Source organism: Jaculus jaculus, chromosome 5 (assembly GCF_020740685.1).
Source record: "Jaculus jaculus isolate mJacJac1 chromosome 5, mJacJac1.mat.Y.cur, whole genome shotgun sequence".
Classification (NCBI taxonomy): domain Eukaryota; kingdom Metazoa; phylum Chordata; class Mammalia; order Rodentia; family Dipodidae; genus Jaculus; species Jaculus jaculus.
Window position 1 is genome coordinate 140,364,580 of NC_059106.1, and position 5,858 is coordinate 140,370,437.

The window sequence follows — 5,858 nt, forward strand, 5'->3', positions numbered from 1 at the left end:
TTAGCCAGACAACAGTAGCAGTTTCCCTCCTAGGGCTTATGACCTCCCCAGACATAGGGTTTTCAGTACCAGGCATGCATTCCCTCCCATGGAGCAGGGGACTCCAGTCCAAGCAGAGAGCAGTTGGTTACTCCCATAACAAATATGTCATTATTGCACTAGTTGGCACATTTGTCCTTGCTGGCCAGACATAAGGCTTGCAGGATATATTGCTGGTTAAGACTATTGATGACTTCTCTTCCTCAAAAGGCTGCATGCAGCATAGCTCTTTTCCAGCATTGTGATAGCTAGTCAGCAAGGAGGAGGCTTCTAGCTGAGCTGCAGCTTGATTTCTCAGTGCCCTGCAGCCAAAGCATGTGAATTTTTCACTAATAGGGTCTCATTGTCTAGTTTTAGTGGGCAGTGAAGAGCCTTGACAATAACATACAATGTTTTCTGGACATCAAAGGCCTTTATGGCCAACAACTCACTGAAAGGTATCCCACTCCTGGCACTGAAATTTTTCTTATAAACATGTATAGCTTTTGAACATTTAATTATTATCCCCCACAGGATACTTCTACCCAAACTCTCTCTCTTTGTTTAAACATATATATTAGCTAGTGAAGAAGTAGGCTTTTATTTGGATTATACATAATATCTTAAATTTTGCTTAGCCCTCCTCCAACCATCCTCTCCTTCATTCTCTTACCTGAATCACTAGTAAATTCTTGATATTTTTATTGTTTCATATTATATTTAAAAAAACTCTGATTATATGCTATTTAGTTTTTGGTTTTCGAGGTAAGGTTTCATTCTAGTCTAGGCTGACCTGGAATTCACTTTGCATTTTCAGGGTGGCCTCAAACTCCAGTGATCCTCCTACCTCTGCCTCCCAAGTGCTGGGATTAAATGTGTGCCATGCCTGGTTTATATGCTATTTATAACAAATCAGTTAGTGAAAAAATAATGAAATGCTCTTAGTGATAGAAAAAGAAATTGGATATCAGGATATCATGCTACTAGAAACCAACCAAACACAAACACACACAAAAAATGTGATGGAACCTTCTCAACATCATGAAAGAGATTTCAATGCCAACATTATTATATGTGATAAAACCCTTGAAAATGTTCAAAGATTGAATCCACTAGTTTTGTATACACTTAATGTTGCATTCACTTAATGTCGTTTTCAAAGTGCACCTAACAAAACATTACCACGGACACATAAACAGACAAATTCACAACTTTAATGCAGATTTTTTTTGTTCATTTTATTTATTTATTTATTTGAGTGTGACAGAGAAAGACACACAAACACACACACACACACACACACACAGAAAGAGAGAGAGAGAGAGAATGGGTGCGCCAGGGCTTCCAGCCACTGCGAACGAACTCCAGACGCGTGCACCCCCTTGTGCATCTGGCTAGCGTGGGTCCTGGGGAACCGAGCCTTGAACCAGGGTCCTTAGGCTTCACAGGCAAGTGCTTAACCACTAAACCATTTCTCCAGCCCTTAATGAAGATTTTACATACATTATACCTAATAGGGCAGAGAGAGAGATAGTTCAGTAAAGAGTTTAAATAAACTGGACAATATAAATATCAAATTTTACTGTTTATCTCTACTTTTCCATCCATTGATCTACCATCACACACATAAAAAGAACAGACTAGAGAGGTAAGTTGTTAAAAATTGTAAAGATATAAATGACATGTACATAAGTACATGCATATGCACATATGTATGTGTATTTGTGTATGTATGTATGTGCATATGTAGTTAGTTAAATACTAATCACAGGCCTATCTTTAGGTTAATCCTTACTGTTATGACACAGCCGCCTTCCTTTCTTCATAAATGCTTATGGCTGCCTTCACACAACAATGGTAGAGTTCAGTATAGTATCAGAGATCTCATGAATCAACCACAGGATTTGGGTTTCTGTAAGTTTCATGATCTTAATTCCAAAGGACAGAACATATCCTCACACAAAACAGGATAATTCCACTAAAACCAAAAGCTGAGCCCACTTCTGAACCCTTGGAGCTTTCCATGCTTGTAAAACAGGCCCAGAATAGGACGATATTCTGGATCAACAATGGATTCTATGTAGAGGAAATAGATGACAGCTGTATAACTATACTCTGAAGCAGGTTTAGAATGCAAGAACATTCCCAAGTACCTCCTGGTTCCAAGTCCCGAGGTTTGGCTGTTATTCACAAGTTACCAGCAGATGGAGCCCAAGCAACGTGTACACTCAAGGAGGTCTCTTCCAAGCTGGGCTGACAGTAAGATTTTCACCTTGGAAAGCCAATTTGCCTTCCCAGTTCCTAGAGGCTCCCTGTCCATTGAAGTTGAATGCTATTATTTATTTTACTTTAGTGTTGAAGGACTAAAGTTCAGAATTTTATAGGCTTTACACAGTGTCGTGAACATGAGGACAATAATTTGTAATCATATGTCATACCTCTAAATCAAAAGTCAAACTTGAAAGCTTAATCTGTACTATGCACACTGTTTAATCCTAGGGTTAGCCTTCAATCCTAGAAACAAAAACACTTGTTAGGTCTTGATTAATGTATAGGGAATTCCCCATTAGGTGACATGTATGGTATTGATTTTATAAATTGTTTTTATTTAAATTCATAAACCTGTAGACAATCAAAACCCTTCTAACCAAAATTAATTAAAAATTAACATAAAAACATTTAGTTGTGTATGGCAAATTTGTCGAGACCATATTTTGAAGACAAACATCAAAGGTCCAAACACTCGTTCTGTGTAATTAGCTACAAAGTTCTTAGATATCCTAAGTCTCAGTTTCCTGAGCTATAAAATGGGGTTAGTAATATATCCTCACAGGTTTGTCTTGAGAAAGCATATATACAAATAAAACACTTAACAATAGGGCTAGTATATGGTAAGTGATAGGTAAATGCTCAGGACACTAATATTAATCTTTATGAATTCACTTCTAAAAATTCTAATATTATACTGTAAAGTTTGGGCCATATATCCTGGACACATTTTTTGTTTAAATATTTATGTAAATTAGCTTTTTAATAAAATGCAGTATTATCTTTTATTTATATAGTATGTCACTCATGGGATATTAAATTGAATTTAAATGGATTTCAATAAAATAAGGATTTAAATGATTAGTCAGATTTACTTTACTCATTTTTTTCTAAAAATAACACAATCTTATTCGATATACCATTATTTATATTCTTGATAATTAAAATAAAATTGTATATTTTGTATTTAAATATAATGAACATTTTGTAACCCACACAAAGTATCCAACTTAAGATATCTCAGTTGGATCTATACCTATAATCAGATAAGTGTTTTCTTCTAGTTATCAGAGTTTATGTGGTGAGCTTCTCTTTTCAAATGGTGGTGACATTAGGGTGACTCAGAAGACACCATACTGCTGAGACGAAGTGACAGAGGAGTGCCCAGCACTGAAACATCTCTATCACATCTTCCAAGGCTCAGGGTCCATTATAGAAGAGGTGGCAGAAAGAGTGTAAGAGTCAAAAGAAGGGTAGGACTCCTTACAATGCACTCTTCCAGACACAAAATGGCCTGGATATCCATGACTTCACAGTGCCTGATACTACTACACAAGACCATCATAATAGGAGGAACAAAATAAAAGAAATACTGACTGAGAGGGGAAGGGGATATGGTGGAGAGTGGAATTGCAAAGGGGAAAGGGAGGAGGGAATTATCATGGTTTATTGTATATAATTATGGAAGTTGGCAATATTTATAAGGTTTATGTGGTGGTTTGAATCAGATGTCCCCCACAAACTCATATGTTTGGAATGCTTGTCCCCAGCAGGTGGCAACTTAGGAGGTGGAGCCTTGAAAGAGGGGATGTGTTTCATAGGGGCAGGTTTAGTGGTGTTATAATCAGCTCCCCCTTTGTAGAGTTCAGGTCAATCTTCTATTGCTGTTTACCACCTGCTGTGGCAGAGGTGATGTCCAATCTCTGCTCATGCTTTGATTTCCTCTGTCTTTATAAAGGTTCCCCTTGAGACTGTTAATGAAAATACATCCTTTCCTCCAATCAGCTGCTTTTGGTCAGGTTTATTTTTATTTTTATTTTTTTATTTTTCAAGGTAGGGTCTCACTTTAGCTCAGGCACACCTGGAATTCACTCTGTAGTCTCAGGGTGGCCTCGAACTCATGGTTATCCTCCTACCTCTGCCTCCGAAATGCTGGGATTAAAGGTGTGTACCACAACACCCAGCCAGGTGTTTTTTTTAAAACATACTTTATTTATGAGAAAGAGAGAGAAAGTGAGAGAGAGAGGAGAAAGGAAGGGAGGGAGAGAGAGAGAGAGAGAGAGAGAGAGAGAACGAATACCAGGTGCAAACAAACTGCAGATGCATGTGCTACTTTGTGAATTTTTTTTTTTTTCAAAGTAGGGTCTCACGCTGGCCCAGGCTGATCTGGAATTCACTATGTAGTCTCAGGGTGGCCTCGAACTAATGGTGATCCTCCGACCTCTGCCTTCCAAGTGCTGGGATTAAAGTCGTGCTCCCCCATGCCCAGCTTTACTTTGTGAATCTGACTTCCCTTGAGCACTGGGGAATCAGACCCAGTCTAACAGGCATTGCAAACAAATGCCTTTACTGTTGAGCCATCTCCCCAACCTTGGTCAGGTGTTTTGTCCCAGCAAAGAGAAGGTAACTTCAACAGTTATTTTGAGCCAACTTTAAAGAAACCATTGAACATAACTCTTATTACCAGTTTCTTCAATGGAGATTGCTATACCTGTGATATATTGAAGCCATATCAGCAAACTTTAAAAGTTTGACTATATTGAAAATATCTCAGTTCTTTTTAAACATTTTATTTAATTCTTGTGTGTTTGTGTCTGCACACAAATGGGTGTAGTAGGGCAAATGAACATCAGATGCTTGTACCACTTTTTGTGTCCCGCTTATATGGGTTGCTTGAGAATTGAATCTGGTCCAGCAGGCTTTTCAAGCAAGCACTTTTGACTACTGAACTATCTTCCTAGCCCAATTAAAACTTTTTTATTAAAAGATATCAGTTATTCTGGAGAGATGGCTTACTGGTAAAGGCACTTACCTGCAAAGCTAAAGGACCTAGGTTTTATTCCCCAGGATCCATATAAGCCTGATGCACAAGGTGGCACATGTGTCTGGAGTTTGTTTGCAGTGCTGGAGGCCCTGGAACACCCATTATCTCTCTTCTTTATCTGCCTCTTTCTCTCTCAAATTAAAAAGAAAAAGAAAAAAGAAATCGATTATTCTAAAATTAATATTTTCACTTAACCAACCACATGCTGTATACTTATTTTGCAGCTAAACAAAATGATTTTAAACTTGCCTGATAAAGATAAATTTGCGGGGCTGAGGAGATGAATCAGAGGTTAAGAGCATTTGCTGCTTGCGCATGAGGTCCTTAGAGGCTGGAGACCCAAGAACCCATGCCAAAAAGCTGGGTGTGGCCATGCCTGCCAGTGACCCAATCCATAGGGACCAGAGAAATCCTAGGGCTTGCTGATGGACAGCAGCTCTATGTTAAAGGAGAGACCTGATTCAAGGAAGTACTGTGGATGAGTGAAAAGAGAAAGACACACAATATTCTCTTCTGGCCTCTACACTCATGCGCTCCATGGGGCATTATTCGCACACCACACACCATATTGTCTACACACACACACACACACACACACACACACACACACACACACTAAAATATAAAAAAATAAATTTACAAGTTTTTAAAGTAATATTGTAATACACAACACATCACACACACCATATAGTACACACAATAAAAAACAAATTTGTAAGACTATGAAATAATATTGTGAACAATGTAA